The sequence below is a fragment of the Salvelinus alpinus genome, chromosome 32 (assembly GCF_045679555.1).
Source record: "Salvelinus alpinus chromosome 32, SLU_Salpinus.1, whole genome shotgun sequence".
NCBI lineage: Eukaryota > Metazoa > Chordata > Actinopteri > Salmoniformes > Salmonidae > Salvelinus > Salvelinus alpinus.
The window spans coordinates 16,113,782-16,133,299 of NC_092117.1; the positions used below are offsets into that span (position 1 = coordinate 16,113,782).

General features: G+C 45.6%; 1 long non-coding RNA gene across 1 annotated transcript in view; it reads left to right on the top strand.

Moving 5' to 3' along the window:
- The window catches only part of LOC139562688 (uncharacterized), a 51,182-nt gene extending 32,372 nt beyond the window's left edge, over nt 1-18,810 (top strand). The window contains exon 3 of the long non-coding RNA XR_011672429.1: nt 18,711-18,810. This is a non-coding gene — a long non-coding RNA (uncharacterized lncRNA). The remainder of the gene's footprint in view (nt 1-18,710) is intronic.
- The last annotated feature ends 708 nt before the right edge of the window (nt 18,811-19,518 follow it).

Here is a 19,518-nt window from a genome sequence, read left to right on the forward strand (position 1 = left end):
GTACATATTATTTCAATTGGGCCGACCAACCAGTGCTCCCGCACATTGGCTAACCGGGCTATCTGCATTTTGTCCCACCCGCCACCCGCCAACCCCTCTTTGAACTAGCTACTGCTAGTGCTACTCTCTGTTCATCATATATGAATAGTCCCTTTAACCATATCTACATGTACATACTACCTCAATCAGACTGACTAACCGGTGTCTGTATGTAGCCTCGCTACTTTTATAGCCTCGCTACTGTATATAGCCTGTCTTTTTACTGTTGTTTTATTTCTTTACCTACATATTGTTCACCTAATACCTTTTTTGCACTATTGGTTAGAGCCTGTAAGTAAGCATTTCACTGTAAGGTCTACACCTGTTGTATTCAGCGCACATGACAAATAAACTTTGATTTGATTTGAGAGTCCTTTAGGTGCCTTTTACTGAGGAGTGGCTTCCGTCTGGCCAATCTACCATAAATCGGGTTCAAGTCTGGGCTCTGACTGGACCACTCAAGGACATTCAGACATTGACACATTGTCTTGGCTGTGTGCTTGGGGTCGTTGTCTTGTTGGAAGGTGAACCTTCATCCCAGTCTTTTCTCCTCTGCACTCTGGAGCAAGTTTTCATCAAGAATCTCTCTGTACTTTGCTCCGTTCATCTTTCCCTCGATCCTGACTAGTCTCCCAGTCCCTGCCACTGAAAAACATCCCCACAGCATGATACTGCCACCACCATGTTTCTCCGTAGGGATGGTGCCAGGTTTCCTCCAGACGTGAAGCTTGGCATTCAGGCCAAAGAGTTCAATCTTGGTTTCATCAGACCAGAGAATCATGTCTCTCATGGTCTGAGAGTCTTTAGGTTTGGGCTGTCATGTGCCTTTTACTGAGGAGTGGCTTCCATCTGGCCACTCTACCATAAAGACCTGATTGGTGGAGTGCTGCAGAGATGGTTGTCCTTCTGGAAGATTCTCCCATCTCCACAGAGGAACTGGAACTCTGTCTCTGTGACCATCGGGTTCTTGGTCACCTCCTTGACCAAGGCCCTTCTCCCCCGATTGCTCAGTTTGGCCGGGCAACCAGCTCTAGGAAGAGTTTTGGTGGTTCCAAACTTCTTTCATTTCACTGTGTTCTTAGGGACCTTCAATGCTGCAGAATTTTTTTGGTACCCTTCCCCAGATCTATGCTTCGACACAATCCTGTCTCGGAGCTCTACGGACAATTCCTTCGACCTCATTGCTTGGTTTTTGCTCTGACATGCACTGTTAACTGTGGTGGATTTCAATCAAGTTGTAGAAACATCTCAAGAATGATCAATGGAAACAGGATGCGCCTGAGCTCAATTTCGAGTCTCATAGCAAAGGGTCTGAATGCTTATTTAAGTAAGGTATTTCAGTTTTTATTTTATTTTTAATACATTTGCTAAAATGTCTAAAAACCTGTTTTTGCTTAGTCATTATGTGGTATTTTTTTTGTATTTAATCCATTTTAGAATAAAGCTGTAAGATAACAAAATGTGGAAAAAGTCAAGGGATCTGAATACTTTCCGAATGCACTGTACCACTTTTTCATGAAAATTAAAAACCACAACTCCATTCCACTACTTTGACCCTACCTGATCCTACTATTTCGTTCAACACATCTTGTACCTCTTCAGCAGTAAAACATTGTACACCCAAGTAATTCTCTGCAGCTGCCACCACAACATTTATTTTCTGTGATTTACGTTCCATTTCTGCGGTAGAGTTGATGACCATGGCAATGAATGCTAAGAAGCCAACCTTACTGAAGTACAAATTCATATCACACTGTTTTGGCCTAGGCCTACTACTCACCCTTGACCCGACCCATCATCCTCTACGCTCTACGCTCTCCACTGCCTCAGTATACGAAACCTTCTGTTCTACTCTGACCCTGACCATAAGCTTGGCATCTGAAACACCTTGGTGAGTTTGGCACAAAGCTCTCACTGGATAACTGACATATCCTAACATGACTTTATCAGGTGAAGACTCTGCTTCAAAACTCCAAAAAAGTGCCCTGCTCTGGAGAGCAAAGCAAGTCACACGGCTCGGACTCGGGGGTCTTCACCAGACATGCCACCACAGGTAATTCATCCTCACTCTCTTCAAGTTCAATATCTCAGCCATCAGAGACAGCAGAATACGGTTTGTACTTGGCGACATTCTTCCTTTACTCATCTTCCCAATGCACTCGGCTCTTCTCCTTCTTCATCACTGTCCATAACCACGTCTATCTGTTCACCACGCTCTTGCCACACCTTCATCTGCTGTATTGCTCGCAGAACACGTACTGATGGCGTTTATCCAAAAGCCAACCTCTGCTCCTTAGCCAAATATACAAGTCTGGCTATCTCTGGCCTCTCCATGCTTCTCTTTCATCCGAGCTCCTTAAATGCTGCAGAATTATTTTGGTGCCCTTCCCCAGGTCTTCAACCTTGTATTCACTTTGTCATTATGGTGTATTGTGTGTAGATTGATGAAGAAAAACATTTATTTAATACATTTTAGAATAAGGCTATAACATAACAGCATTTTGAAAAAGTGAAGGGGTCTGAATACATTCCGAATGCTCTGTAAATAATATCTTTAGATGCATCTCAATGAATTAACTGTAAACGTTAACTTTGTAACCCATTAAAGTTATAACAGTTATACTTACATTTTGCAACGTTATTCCTTATTCTTTTGGAAAATGTTGTCCCAAGTGGGGACTTCTGTCCGCTATTAATTCAGAAATTATATATTTTTTTGCTGCACCGCAAGCTGTTATGGGATAGCCTCCCAGGCGAAGGATACACGGGGTTGGGACATGCCAATTTTGATGTCCTGCTTAGAAATTCTTCCTCAAAAGGCTGCATCCTTGTTATCGCCAGCTGCTGTCTCATTGAACCATCAATATGAATTGACCCACACAGTTGATCTCAATTGCAACCATTAATAGTCACCTCATTACCACTCCCTAAAAAGATGATGTCGGTGTCCTGCTTGCAACCAAAGTCTTTCAAGATATGTTCGCCCCCTGGTTGTCATTGTCATCTCAACAATTTAGTCCTTTTAGAACAGACTAATGGTGATTTGTCACTCACGAGGCTCATGAGTGAAGAGCGACATCTGTAGTAAACATTTTAATTATTTTAAAAACAGCATATTTGACCTAGACAGTAGGTAGACTTACCATAATGAGAATATATTTGCCTGTGTGTGTGTGTTTGTGTGAGAACAGCTGGTTGTGACTCAGGCCCTTGGCTGATGACTGCTCTTGGGACTCTGTGTTGACGTGTGCCTTCAGGTGCACATTGCTCTCCAATTCATGCATAACAGAGTTACCTCTCAAACACACACACGGCCAAGGAGAACAGGCAAGTGTGTATGTGTGCGTGCATTTGCACGTCTGTGTGTTTGCCTGTGTGTGTGTCAATCACTGCAAGGACTTTGTGTGCTTATCTTCAGTGTTTCAAAGCCTTCAGTCATATCACTGCAGTAGTGTACCACTGTCCTTCAGTCATATCACTGCAGTAGTGTACCACTGTCCTTCAGTCATATCACTGCAGTAGTGTACCACTGTCCTTCAGTCATATCACTGCAGTAGTGTACCACTGTCCTTCAGTCATATCACTGCAGTAGTGTACCACTGTCCTTCAGTCATATCACTGCAGTAGTGTACCACTGTCCTTCAGTCATATCACTGCAGTAGTGTACCACTGTCCTTCAGTCATATCACTGCAGTAGTGTACCACTGTCCTTCAGTCATATCACTGCAGTAGTGTACCACTGTCCCGACGTTATAAGACTGGTGAAGTTGTGGGATGGCTTGGCGTTTTATCTCCATAGGCCAACCGTCCGCTAGTGGCAACACGAGTGCCTGTTATCATCCAGTAGGGTCCAGTAGGATAGCATTTCCCAAACTCGGTACCACAAAAAGCACATTTTGCTTTTGCCTTAGCACTATACAGCTGATTCAAATAATAAAAGCTTGATTATGAGTTGAATATTTAAATCGGCTGTATAGTACTAGGGCAAAAAACAATGTGCACCCCTTGTGGTCCCTAGTACTGAGTTTGGGAAACGCTGAGCTAGTGTGGTGGGAATGGGTATTGGGGATGGGCTTAAACCGCAAGCTACATCTCTAAACATCGCGGGTTCAATCTTAGTGCTAGGCACTCGTTACCTAAATTTAACCCAAATGCCTAAACTTAACCAAATTCTCTGAAATAATGCCTTAACGTTGAGGTTAGTTTCGGTTTCACTTATGCATAGTTTGACTGACAAAGACACACTCTGTAAAACATTCAAACGGCAACACGCTACGTGCCTTAAAAGTTGCGTTGTACAAATCCTACCTAATTTTAGGCTAATGCTTTAGATAAATTATTGATTTGATAAAACAAAGGTTTAGCATTATACAGTAATTACTTGATACAAACATGTTAAGGAGAATATTGTGTGTGTGTGTGCATGTGTCAATCACTCCAAGAAGATTTTGGGGGCTTATCTTAAGTGTTTCTATCATGACACAAGACAAGACCCAGATGCAGACACAGGAGGCAGATGGTTGGAGTCTTACAATGTTTAATAATCCAAAAGGAGTAGGCAAGAGAATGGTCGTGGACAGGCAAAAGGTCAAAACCAGATCAGAGTCCAGGAGGTACAGAGTGGCAGAAAGGCTCGTGGTCAAGGCAGGCAGAATGGTCAGGCAGGCGGGTACAGAGTCCAGAACAGGCAAAGGTCAAAACCGGGAGGACTTATAAAAAGAGAATAGCAAAGGCAGGAGTACGGGAAAAACCACTGGTTGACTTGGAACATACAAGACAAACTGGCACAGAGTGACAGGAAACACAGGGATAAATACACTAGGGAAAATAAGCAACACCTGGAGGGGTGGAGACAATAACGAGGACAGGTGAAACTGATCAGGGTGTGACACTTTCAATGTCTTCAGTCATGTCACTGCAAATCATTGCTATTTTAAACTACTGCTTTACATAATTCCTTGATTTGATAAAAGCAAAGGTTCAGTATTCTGGATCATTTGCTTGATACAGAATATTGAACTTTGAAAATAAGGATGAGCACTTCGTTCTTATGTGGGTGGTGTTAATTTACATGAACAATTTAGAACATTCTATGAATTTATTCGTAGATATTAAAGTACACATTTCCGTTAAACTCCTTAGCCATCAACTGTGAAGTGGAATGATTTAAACCACTTACGATTATGATTGACATTGCATGATTTTTCTTAGTGATATGTATAGGCATACTTTTTGATTTTCAAATTATAGAGTCATTATGTTGCATCACAAATGTGACCGAAAAATTTGAAATTGAGTTTTTTACATTGTAAAAGTATATACTCAGCGCTGCAACATGGTATATCATACACTGCAGTTGAGGATCAATGGGAAAGTAATTCTGCTTTTAAAATGGTAAACTTGTAACCCAAATTTTGAGAAAATTACCCTTAATGTTTTGGTAGACCTACGGGAGAACTCTTCTTTGTCTACACCTAATCAGCATCGTTCACTCTTAAGCCTTAGCCCAACCTATCTCTTTAAGCATTCACATGTGACGCCATGTGCTAAACAGAGTGAGTAAGGTCCTGTAGTAAACAACCAACGATTTCAATACTAAAAGTGATGAAATTAGTAGCCTACAATAAGGAAACACCCTAGGTAAAAATACACTGTATCTAGTCTTTGGCCTATATCTCAATCTGACTTTGGTGCAGGTCATGTTGTATTTCACATTACTGTCTCTGGTAAACATACACTATATATAATAAAACCAAAGTGTATTTGTCACATGCACAGGATATAGAAGGTGTAAACGGTACAGTGAAATGGTTACTTGCATATTTGCGTAGTATAAATATAAAAAATAGAACGTGTCCAGATAAAAATATGGTATAAATATTTTTGAATTATTAGATGATGCTTAACCAGACAAGGTTGTCTAAATTGATCTGTCATATGAAAGAACTGCTATAACCATGCCCCAGCCACATCTAGCATAGTGGATGGGCCACTATTTTCTAGACATGTACACATGTACATGAAATACTGTAGATGGCCGTAAACACCCCCAGACACACCTGGCTAACGTGATGGGTAATGTAATTATCTGGTGACGTGTATAGTTTTGTTTAGACATGTAGCTAGCTAGCTAGCTAAACAATTAACCATAATCCCAACCCATAGCTTCAGTACAAACGGAATGTCATAGCTAGCCTCCATACATTAAATACTGTAGTATGAATCTGCAGGTAGCTAAAGCTAACCAAATAGATTCAATGTTAGCTAGCTAGCTAACATTAGGCTATAACTAGCAATGCAAATGGATTTCTGAGAAACAAATAATATTACTACACAGATCATACATGTAATATTAGCTAGCGAGCCAGCATGCTAATGTTCGCTAGTTAGTGACTTGCAATGCAAATGACTTTCTGACTAAATTAGAAACATATATTATCTGAAAACGGCAGGGTGTCTTTTCCGTTTTGTTTGTATTTAGCTAACGTAAACTCACTCGCTTTTGTACATCGCTCTGGTCCGTACAATTGACCTTATTTTAGCGCTCAAAAAACGTAATACTTCCAGATCAACTGTAATAGCAATACCAATGTAAAGCACATTTTCTCCCCTTTCCAACAAAATCAATGACGAGCCCTTCATGATGCCCATCTCTGCAGGATTCAAGAAGGCAATGAGCTCCGTCGGGTCTTTTTGATAGTGAGAAGGAGAGATGTCGTGTGGGGAAACCGCTTTTTCCCCTCGATCTGTCCAACTTATCAGCTTATCGCCTCTAAAATGTAAATAAAACACTATAAAGAGTTTATATAATGTGTGATTACATACCTATTTGAAGGTTTGTGTCGAATTTGAATCGGGTTTTTAGGGTGGTGCTAAAGTGATCTTCAGAAGTAAACAGCGGCTTTTGAGAGTCATGATAGCTTGCAGTGATGATGCAAAAAATGACTAGGTACCACTCTTACCCTGTCCCTTTCTTGTTTTTAAACGAGAGAAGTGCTACACCTGGTGGAGAGAGGCTGTAAGACAGAATTAGTTGCTTTAAGCGTGCTGTACATTACGCCATGACACGTCACGATGTAACGTACAGCATCGGAGGGGTCACTTTTTTCAACTTTTCTCCAATACTATAGAGCCATTGCCATGTCAATCAACACCTGAATAGAAACGTAGTTTACATCCCAGATTTTGATGTCAACACAGTCGCTACAGTCCCATTAGTTTTCTTTGCAGCCTCGTTTGAATGTCGCGGTTGTGCACATTTGTACGGAATGGGGTTAGCGTACATTACAGCTTTTTTGACCCGTTGTGTCAAGTCACTCCTGTTCACAGTGACTGTGTGCAGAAAGTAGTCCATCACAACCTTTTCCCACTGATCTTTGTCAATAGCGCCTGCTAAATTCATGTCAGAAATTATGTTGAGAGTAGTAGCAACCCTTTTGCAGTTCTCCATGGCTAATGTTATATCTTTAAAAAAAAGCTGCGGTAGCAAGTATTATCTACACATACTGAGCGGCGCATGTTATTGGCAGAAGTGTGCTACATGGCAGACCAATCCAAACTCATCTCTTGGCATGTCCAGCCCATCCATTATCTCAGCCAAGCATGGCTAGTGGGAAGGTTGCTGACTTTTTCCGTGGCTAAACCAACTAGGCTCTTAATTTAATAATTGTATTTGTATTTACAGATGGCATACACGTTTGTTATTAAGGCACATGAAAGTTCACATGTTCCAGAAGGCATTTTTGCCAAAAAACACATTTTGATCAAATAAAAAAAGTATACGTTCAAATGCCTCTCCTGTGTAGTAGAGATGTGCAACATAAGCCTAGCTTCTAGAAACAGGTCAAATATTTCATTGATGTGAATTAAGTTTGGGTGCAAACTCCTATTAACTTGCTTTTATTAGTGTAGTTATGACACATATTTGTTTTGCAGTGTCTTGTAAGTATTACTCATAACCCGATATGATGTAGCCTACTGTTTAGGCTATAGGCTATCATGTTCATTCAAGCGAGCAATAAATCCTGACTTTTGAGTGATACTAATGGTATAAACAGTGTGTTCAGTCTGTTACCATTATGCCGTCTAAAATACAAAGCATATTTTGAGGCCTCTATGTATCAAACAACAAATTTAAGCATACTTTATCCTCCAGACAAGGTAATATGCGCTATTCTCCATAAAATATGCATCAATTAAGTATGATGTAAAGAGAAAGGAGAATTTATTGCTCTAAGGATTTATTCAATTTGACTCTGTAATTGCTTGCAATTCACATGCTCATTATATTACAATTTAGTGCATTTAACAGCAGCTGGTCTGCAGATAATGGTAGGGCTATAGGGGGTAGTGCTGGTCCCGAACGGGTCCTCTCAAGGTGGAACTCGACAAACAATTACGTTTTTTGAGATCAATTATAAAGTTCCCTCTCAATATAAAAATATATTACAAGAAAGTAGAAGATAAAGACAAATTAGCCTATCTGGTGTAATTAATTTGGTAGTTCTGTGATAAAGACTAGTTATTTTCCCTCCAAAGATAAACATTAATCTCTAGACCAAACTTAGATCTCTGACCTCATAGTAAGTCATTCTGAATTTGTGATAAAAGCTTGTATGAACAATATAACTTACATTGTATTCGTGCCAACACTAAGAAATGAAAAGTGGCTATATGCATGACACTTTTATAGTGGGGTCCAACGTTTCTGCAAAATCACTTGCGGCCATCAAAGAGTAATGCTTTGAAGGTGGCATAGCCATTCACTAGCTCCAGCTATTGCGCTTTTATGACATTTGTTATGAAGTGTTTTTCGTCTATTTGGGGATTGGACACTACTACACTCTTAGAAAAACGGTTCTTTCTAAAACCTAAAAGGGTTATTTGGCTGTCCCCATAGGAGTACCCTTTAAAGAACCCTTTTTGGTTCCAGGTAGAACCCTTTTGGTTTTGGGCTCACTGTAAAACCCTTTCCACAGAGAGTTGTAAATGGAATCCAAAAGAGTTTTACCTGGAAACAAAAAGGGTTCTACTTGGAACCAAAATGAGTACTCCTATGGGGACAGCCAAAGAACCCTTTTGGGGGGAAAATGCTCAGAGTGTACAGGACATTTGATTTTGAGGTTGTGTTATTTGGTCTTTCCTCACCAATAGTACTCCACTAGATGTGTGAGTTATTGTATGTATGTGTATACCCAACATCAATTAAATGTAGGATATACATAAAATACGTTGAACAGTGTGCATTTTGACCCATTCTGTGTTCTCTCTTGAGTGTGTCCTATTTCCCATTCTGTCTCTATGAAGCAACAAGAGCTAGTATGAGATATGGCTGATTCTGGAGAGGTCCGTCCTCCTCCTCTCCCTCTTCCTCTCTCCTCCTCTTCCTCCCTCGGTGTCTGATGTGTATTACTGACTGTTTACTGAGTGCTTTCCTCTTTTCCTGCAGCATCCCCTTTTTCCCTGCTGTAAGTATACCATTTTAATTAGGAATGCTGACAGGTCCAGCACATGATCCAAGGCCCTGTATCCATCACTAGAGAGAGGAGAGAGAGAGGAGAGAGAGAGGAGAGAGAGAAGAGAGAAACAGAGTAGCGAGCGAGAAAGGAGAGAGAGAGAGAGAGAGGAGAGAGTGGAGAGAGAGAGGAGAGGAGAGAGAGAGAGAGAGAGATGTAGGGTGTAGATCTGTAGCCGCTCTCCCTCCCTACCTCCATCTCACCCCCTCTCCCTCCCTTCCTCTCCCCCTCCCTCCCTTCCTTTCTCTCTCTCTCCCCTCTCCTGACGCGTGAGCCGGAGTTGAGCAGCAGGTGCCATATTACTGTGTACAGAAAAGCAATTAGGAAGCATATTGGATGAATGAGTAGTGCATTAATATTAGCAAGTGCATTTGTCAGTTGGTTTGATGCAAGCCCTTTTCTTTTCTTTCTGCAACATTAAGATTGTGGCGCTCATAAATTCTCTGCTTAAACCACCATCTGCTCCTCTGTCAGGCCACACCGGCACACTGAAGGGAAGGAGAGAGAGAGGAGATGGAGAGAAAATGCATTTACTTTCTTTCCTTTTCTTTCTTTTTCACGTGGAAGGACTCGGTATTAGGATTTATGGAGATGTTGGGCACAGACCTAGCGACAGTGGTCTTAAATCTATCTCACTCCTTTTGTCCAGATCCATACCTTTTGTTACTGACACATGCACGGAGGCATTGCTCTTCATTGTCTTCAGCATAGACTTATATCTAGCACATGTACCTATTCAATAAAAAAGCGACAATAACTCATAATATATTAGGGGGGGTTGTTGAATCATGACTTAGAGTGCTGAGAACACTGTTCTGGAATGGCACACCAACATCATCCACCTCTCCACCTATCTCAACCCATTGTCTATCATTTGGCTGTTTATGCGATAGGGGCAGCGGCTACAGCATTGCACTGCATAAACCAATTATGAGATGTATTGTGTAATAGTATTTTTAGCCCGGGATGGTTTCTCTCCTGCTGGCTGGCTGGCTCCTGCATTGTGGCCAGCCTCTTCAGGGCAATCGTCTCCGTGTCATGGTGGCAGTTTAATGACAACGCGTCCAAACTGTCACTGCAAGATTACTGTCACTGCTGTCACCGTGACGATGCCCCGCGGGCAATGTGGGGGTGGGATTGGGGGTCGAGGAGAGAGGGGGGGATGAATGAGAGCCCCCCCACCCCCCAAGTGATTAGCTAGCCTGCAGTGAGCGCTAAGCAGTCTAATCTACCCGAGGGGGGGCAACCTGGAAGGAGGGCACAGAGGAGGCTCACAGACCTGCTCTTTGTTTCACATTCTATATTAGTCCCTGCTGTCTGACTGAAATTGCAGATCCAAAATGGATCCCCCTCAGATTCTGTTCTCTCAGGGGCTGATCCAAAATGGATCCTCACCACAGTTCCAGTAGTTGCTCTGGAAGCCATTCGTCTGAATGTCACAGACATATGGGCACCATATTGTGTATGTATACTGTGTCTATGGTGAATGGTGCTGTGTAGTTTGATAGCGGTGGATCTGAAATCTGAAGTGATGTGAAATCAGCACTTTCATGCTGAGAGACCATCGCCTCTGCGACTCCCTCTGGAGCACATACTGTTCACACACACGCACACGCGCACGCACACGCACACGCACACACACACACACACACACACACACACACACACACACACACACACACACACACACACACACACACACACACACACACACACACACACACACACACACACACACACACACACAAAACACCTAATATAAGTGCCACACTTTTATCTGCATTCCTATCTTCTATCCAATACATTTCTCGCCCCCATGGATAACATAACATTCCAAACCGGCACACTGAGTCCATAGTGGATCCCATGATTTTCCTCAGGCCTTTTCCATGATTGAGCCCATTAAAACGTCCCAATGCTGGTCTCCCGTTCCAGAACCTGTGACTTCTCTCTCTGCTCTTACCCCATTACTCTTCTGTGCAGCCCTTTGGAGGATCGTTCCTAAACATCTCCAGTGCCAGGTTTGTCAGCCAGCAGAGATTTAACGGCCTTGTCAGTAGCTGCTGTCCTAATCTGTCTAGCAGACTCTGGCCCCCAGATTAAAGATCAGGAGATTTGAAGGAGGCATGGAGAGGGAGAGGAGAGAGGGAAAAAATTGAAGTTGGAGTCTTTGTGCCAAAATTCCTTTATAAATAGGCATGTTTAATCTGGCTAGTCCCTAGCAGACCTCCCCACTAGATGTTTATGGCTGGAAAGCTGCAGCGGCCGCTTCTTTTGAAAGGGGAAGGCAGACTTGGCACATTCTGCACCTAGTGTTCTGAATTAGCCAAGGCCTTTCTCCCCCTCCTTGCTTTTCCTTTTATTCTTTATTTTGTTTGGTAATAGCTTGCGGCTTGCCTTAAAGTAGGCACATTTATGAAAACTCTACTGTTCAGCCTTGCGTGCGTGCGCGCATTTTCCTTTGCACATGTGTGAGTTTGTGTGTGTATTTGCGCCTGTGTGTGCACATGTTGCGTTTATATTCGAGTGTGTTGGCGAGAGACAGACACGGGTTAGAATGATGTGCTTCTGCTTGTGTGAGTGTGTTCTGCATTTGAGGGTGATCCATTGGTGTGCATGTACTGTATGCATGTTTGCACTGTTCTCTCATCGCAGTCATGATCACCTAGAAGTTTTCTTCCATCATTCAACAGGTTAAAAGCTGATACATCAGACTGTATCCTGCTGTGTAATCCTGTCTCATTGTTATTCCAGACCGCTAGCAAAGCTGAGTGTTTCCCCTGTAGCGCCAGACATTAATAACACTAGAAGCTCTCTTAAGAGCACTGTCTAATTGCTCTCACTCACAACTATCCGATGGGCTCGGCTATTATGCCTGATCTTGGGGGCCAGGCATTAATAATCTGTGCCCGATTCGCCAAGCTGACCTGTGCTCTAACGCTGTGTCCGTATCACACAACCAACAGGGGGCGCTCTAAGCTGTTATTACCTTGAATAACCAGTGCTCTGTTCTAGATATAGACATACAGAAGTGAAACTATGGCTTGCAGTGACCTGACATTGAATTCTCCCACGAAACAACACAAGGCAGAGAGCTGTTATTGTACATCGGGAAGTGGAATAGTGGGCTTCTGGGGAAGGTTGTTTGTGTTTTTCTTCTTCCACCCAATTGGTATTATGACGGCAAAAATACTTGCACACACATGCAAGGTCACAGCTCTCACTGTTCTATAATCTTTCTCTCTCACTCTGTCTGCTCTCTCTCTTTCGCTCTCCCTCTCTCCCTCTTTTGCTCTCTCTCTCTCTCTCTCTCTCTCTCTCTCTCTCTCTCTCTCTCTCTCTCTCTCTCTCTCTCTCTCTCTCTCTCTCTCTCTCTCTCTCTCTCTCTCTCTCTCTCTCTCTCTCTCTCTCTCTACATGGACATTCTCTAGCCAATTCCAGCCTCACCGGCCTGTGAGCCCTCAAATATAGAATTGTCTTCACCATTCGGATTAGTTTGTCTATATATCCTCCGTGCCCTTTTCCAATATGAGCCTGCGACTCTCCCTGTCACTCCGTCTTTCACAAATCACATGGAAGCAGGGCGCGATCTGAGAGGGACAATTTGCCAACGGTATGCATGAGTAAGCAGGGAATTCACCATCCATTAGACTGACCAGAGAGAGGAAGAGAGAGGAAGAGAGAGAAAGAGAGAAGATTAAAGGAGAGAGAGAGCGTTACGCTTTCTTTGACAGCCCTCTATACCATGTTATGCACACACACAAAAAACACAACACAAATATTCATGATTCCTGTTAACCTGCTGTATGTGTGTATGTGAGTTTGTATGTGATTTCTGTTCAATCCCATTTCTCTCTCACCTCTCCCATTGATAGAAGGACTGTATTCCAGTGTGTGCTGGAACTTTTACCATGTGAAGGTCATTTTCTCCCTGACTCCTCAGGCCTGATTGGAGTAACAGACAGGTTTTACAAATCCTTGTTTCTGCTAGGTGTGTGTGTGTGTGTGTGTATGTGTGTGTGTGTGTGTGTGTGTGTGTGTGTGTGTGTGTGTGTGTGTGTGTGTGTGTGTGTGTGTGTGTGTGTGTGTGTGTGTGTGTGTGTGTGTGTGTGTGTGTGTGTGTGTGTGTGTGTGTGTGTGTGAGAAAGAGAGAGTCTTTGTATGAGAAAGATAGTGAAAGAGAGAGAGATTTGCTTAGCAGACAGATTTGGCAGAGTTGAGTTTTACACAGCACATGAAACCCCTGAGTGGTCCCACATCCTCAATGAATGAGAGTGTAAATTCTCCCTCTTCTTCCTTTAAAACTCACACCTGACCAAATAGGTTCCACTCACAGTGCCACAGTCCAATGAGATGAATAGTTATCACTACCGGCTGCCTGCGTTCCAATAGACTTAGAAATCTTTCTTTCCTTGTCTCCTCTCCTTAATTATGACTGAGCTGCCTGCCCAGTACTGCCTGCCCAGTACTGCCTGCCCAGTACTGCCTGCTACGTACTCTCTCCAACCCACCAAACCTGCCTCAGCGGTGTTATTCCAATCTAATCTACCTACTGGAGTTACTATGTCCTTAAGCCATGGTACACACACACACACACACACACACACACACACACACACACACACACACACACACACACACACACACACACACACACACACACACACACACACACACACACACACACGCACAGACACACACAGAGAAACACATACACACATAGAAACACAGACAGAGGCGCAAACACGCTGCCACACACACACACAAACCCTTGCCTAGTGTTGCTCTTATGCCCCTCAGCCACAGCCCAGTTGGGAGGGAGACGTTTTTCCAGTAAACTAACCTTGATCAATACCCTTCCATGGACCCTGCAAACCCCACTGTTGCCTCTGCCTCTGGATTTCAATATCACGCCTCTTTGAACGCTGTAGCCACAGGCTTATAGTGTGTGTGTGTGTGTGTGTGTGTGTGTGTGTGTGTGTGTGTGTGTGTGTGTGTGTGTGTGTGTGTGTGTGTGTGTGTGTGTGTGTGTGTGTGTGTGTGTGTGTGTGTGTGTGTGTGTGTGTGTGTGTGTGTGTGTGTGTGTGTGTGTGTGTGTGTGTGTGTGTGTGTGTGTGTGGCTGTTGGGTCCAGCATATGCAATGCTAACTGGCACTCTGAACTCACTCTGTGAAGAAAGATGAGAGCCACTGGGCATGTGCAGAAGACGCCATGTCATTTACCTGGCTTTTGTATGTTTATTCAGACAAGAGGGACTCCAACTCAACACACACACATTCTCTCTCTCTCTCACACACACAAACACACACACACACACACACACACACACACACACACACACACACACACACACACACACACACACACACACACACACACACACACACACACACACACACACACACACACACACACACACACATAGACACAAACACCCTGACAAGCCAACTCACTATTGCCTCTCGCCTGAAACTCAAACACACAACTTTGCTCCCGAGCCATAAACACACTTCAAAAGTGTCTTATTTTTGGAAGCGATATGGGCGATAGTATTCCCCTGTTTCAAGGGCCTAATCGTTCTCTTCATGTGCCCTTGCATGCCTCCTGCCTCTTCGTATGCCCCTCTGCGATTCAAACCCACCAGTTAACATCCAGCACAAAACTACCAAAACAACCTTTGGCTCTTAAAGGTATCTACTTCACACAGTACTCTTCACATATGCTGTGTATTTAGGCTTTTTCTGGAGCTCTGCCATTTAAAATAAGTCAAAAATGCTACAGGGATGTGGTCAACATAAATAATAATCACAGATAGTTCTTCATCTTGAATAAACTAGAGTAAATTATGAATTGATACTTGATACAGGTTTCCTGTATGTGTATAGATGCATTTGTATGAGTTTTTCAGTCCTGTATGGCTAAGCGTTTGTGTTTATAAAGCGTGTGTGTGCGTGCCTGTGTGCGTGTGTGCATGTGAGAGGAGGTGAGGGCTGCTGACCCAGATGTGTTTAAGTGGGTCAGGGGAGCCCCACCGCCCCACGCAGGGGCATTGTGGGGGAGGGTGCATGCTCGTGTTCATTTGAATGAGTTATATTTTAATATTCAACAAGGTTCATTCTATGAGGGGGGTATCCGACAAAGACATTAGCATACAGAAACAATGATGACGACGAAAGGATATGTAAAGTATAGAATGTTGTGATGCTGTGTCAGCACCCTTGTTATGGTAAAGGTCAAAGTTTGTGGTAAAGCAGCAGTGTGGTGATTAAACATCATGGTAGTAGGAAGAGGGGAGTGGGAGGTAGAGAGGGAGGGAGGAGAGGAGGGATGGGAGGTAGAGAGGGAGGGATGAGAGGAGGGATGGGAGGTAGAGAGGGAGGTAGAGAGGGAGGGATGGGAGGTAGAGCGGGAGGGATGGGGAGGGATGGGAGGTAGAGAGGGAGGGATGAGGTAGAGAGGGAGGGATGAGAGGAGGGATGGGAGGTAGAGAGGGAGGGAGGAGAGGAGGGATGGGAGGTAGAGAGGGAGGGAGAAGAGGACGGATGGGAGGTAGAGAGAGAGGGATGAGAGGAGGGATGTGAGGTAGAGAGGGAGGGAGGAGAGGAGGGATGGGAGGTAGAGAGGGAGGGAGGAGAGGAGGGATGGGAGGTAGAGAGGGAGGGAGAAGAGGAGGGATGGGAGGTAGAGAGGGAGGGATGAGAGGTAGAGAGGGAGGGAGGAGAGGAGGGATGGGTGGTAGAGAGGGAGGGAGGAGAGGAGGGATACCTCTCCTCCCTCCCTCTCTACCTCCCATCCCTCCTCTCCTCCCTCCCTCTCTACCTCCCATCCCTCCTCTCCTCCCGTACTCTCTACCTCCCATCCCTCCTCTCCTCACTCCCTCTTTACCTCCCATCCCTCCTCTCCTCCCTCCCTCTCTACCTCCGATCCCGTCTCCTATCTCCCTCTCTACCTCCCACCGCTCCTCTCCTCCCTCTACCTCCCATACCTCCTCTCCTCCCTCCCTCTCTACCTCCCATACCTCCTCTCCTCCCTCCCTTTCTACCTCACATCCCTCCTCTCCTATCTCCCTCTCTACCTCCCATCCCTCCCTCTCTACCTCCCATCCCTCCTCTCCTCCCTCCCTCTCTACCTCCCATCCCTCCTCTCCTCCCTCCCTCTCTACCTCCCATCCCATCCCTCCTCTCCTCCCTCCCTCTCTACCTCCCATCCCTCCTCTCCTCCCGTACTCTCTACCTCCCATCCCTCCTCTCCTCACTCCCTCTTTACTTCCCATCCCTCCTCTCCTCCCTCCCTCTCTACCTCCGATCCCGTCTCCTATCTCCCTCTCTACCTCCCATCCGTCCTCTCCTATCTCCCTCTCTACCTCCCATCCCTCCTCTCCTCCCTCTACCTCCCATACCTCCTCTCCTCCCTCCCTCTCTACCTCCCATACCTCCTCTCCTCCCTCCCTCTCTACCTCCCATCGCTCCTCTCCTCCCTCCCTCTCTACCTCCCATCCCTCCTCTCCTCCCTCCCTCTCTACCTCCCATCCCTCCTCTCCTCCCTCCCTCTCTACCGCCCATCCGCCCTCTACTATCTCCCTCTCTACCTCCCATCCCTCCTCTCCTCCGTCTCTTTCCTACCTCCTATCCATACTCTCCTATCTCCCTCTCTACCTCCCATCCCTCCTCTCCTCCCTCCCTTTCTACCTCCCATCCCTTCTCTCCTCCCTCCCTTTCTACCTCCCATCCCTCCTCTCCTATCTCCCTCTCTTTCCTACCTCCCATCCCTCCTCTCCTATCTCCGTCTCTACCTCCCATCCCTCCCTCTTTACCTCCCTCTCTACCTCCCATCCCTCCTCTCCTCCCTCCCTCTCTACCTCCCATCCCTCCTCTCCTCCCTCCCTCTCTACCTCCCATCCCTCATCTCCTCCCTCCCTTTCTACCTCCCATCCCTCCTCTCCTATCTCCCTCTCTACCTCCCATCCCTCCCTCTCTACCTCCCATCCCTCCTCTCCTCCCTCCCTCTCTACCTCCCATCCCTCCTCTCCTCCCTCCCTCTCTACCTCCCATCCCTCCTCTCCTCCTTCCCTCTCTACCTCCCATCCCTCCTCTCCTCCTTCCCTCTCTACCTCCCATCCCTCCTCTCCTCCCTCCCTCTCTACCTCCCATCCCTCCTCTTCCCCCTCCCTCTCTACCTCCCATCCCTCCTCTCCTCCCTCCCTCTCTACCTCCCATCCCTCCTCTCCTCCCTCCCTCTCTACCTCCCATTCCTCCTCTCCTCCTTCCCGCTCTACCTCCCATCCCTCCTCTCCTCCCTCCCACCCTCCATCCCATCCCTCCTCTCCTCCCTCTCTCCCTCTCTACTTCCCATCCCTCCTCTCCTCCCTCCCGCTCTACCTCCCATCCCTCCTCTCATCCCTCCCTCTCTACCTCCATCCCTCCTCTCATCCCTCCCTCTCTACCTCCCATCCCTCCTCTCATCCCTCCCTCTCTACTTCCCATCCCTCCTCTCATCCCTCCCTCTCTACCTCCCATCCCTCCTCTCCTCCCTCCCGCTCTACCTCCCATCCGTCCTCTCATCCCTCCCTCTCTACCTCCCATCCTTCCTCTCATCCCTCCCTCTCTACCTCCCATCCCTCCTCTCATCCCTCCCTCTCTACCTCCCATACCTCCTCTCATCCCTCCCTCTCTACCTCCCATCCCTCCTCTCCTCCCTCCCTCTCTACCTCCCATCCCTCCTCTCTTCCCTCCCTCTCTACCTCCCATCCCTCCTCTCATCCCTCCCTCTCTACCTCCCATCCCTCCTCTACCTCCCATCCCTCCTCTCCTCCCTCCCGCTCTACCTCCCATCCCTCCTCTCATCCCTCCCTCTCTACCTCCCACTCCCCTCTTCCTACTACCATGATGTTTAATCACCACACTGCTGCTTTACCACAAACTTTGACCTTTCACCATAACAAGGGTGCTGACACAGCATCACAACATTCTATACTTTACATATCCTTTCGTCGTCATCATTGTTTCTGTATGCTAATGTCTTTGTCGGATACCCCCCTCATAGAATGAACCTTGTTGAATATTAAAATATAACTCATTCAAATTAACAGTCCTTTGCACGATTTCTTAAAGCAGAATTATGAACAAATTTGTCCCCAACTCTTTCCCTGTGTCTCAGTGTAGGCTGAACTGGGCCACAGCATCCGAGCTGGGAGGACTGGGAGAAGAGACGAGAGAGGGCGGCTCCGCTGACTGGAGGAGTACCAGCTGGTCTCAAACAGGTAGGGAGCCGTGCCAAGTCCCTGTGCCAGCGTCCGTCGTGCCCGCTGACGTTCGTCGTCTGTTGGCTTCCATCAGGGCCTCTCTCTCTCTCTGATCTGAAATGAAGATGATTTGATTAGACCTCTGGTAAAGGCTGGGCAGGCCCTATACAAAGTCATTACCTTGATGAAAAATGCCCATCAGAGCTTGAATTAGGATGGCCAGGAGTGGACTGGGGTGTTACGGGTGAGTAGTGGGTGGCCGCAGTGGACCCACATTTGCACGGGACTGTTAGTTGTAATTCTGTTAAAATGTTGGTGTGTGTCTGTGTATGCACTTTTTCAACTTCCCTACTCTCATCCCTCTGGTAATTGAATTGTGGTACAATAATGGATCTATGATTTTATTTTGTCTTAGGTCCAAATTAGTTTTGGTGTGAACGTACACACACTGGCAGGTGTTTACACATTACAGGGGCTCAAAGAAAATCTCCCAAACTCTGGAGGTTAAACTCTGTATATCACACCTGGCCTATACACTGTATGTAGTCTATATGCTTTGCAAAGAGGTATGGATACAAGTATAGAAGGACCAAGTCTTTGTATGGGAGACAAGGATATGCTAGTTGGGAAAGTGAGAGGGACAGGTAGTAGCAGACCTAAGAGACTGACTGGAAGGAGTGTGTCTCAGTTGGTAGAACATGATGCTTGCAACGCCAGGGTTGT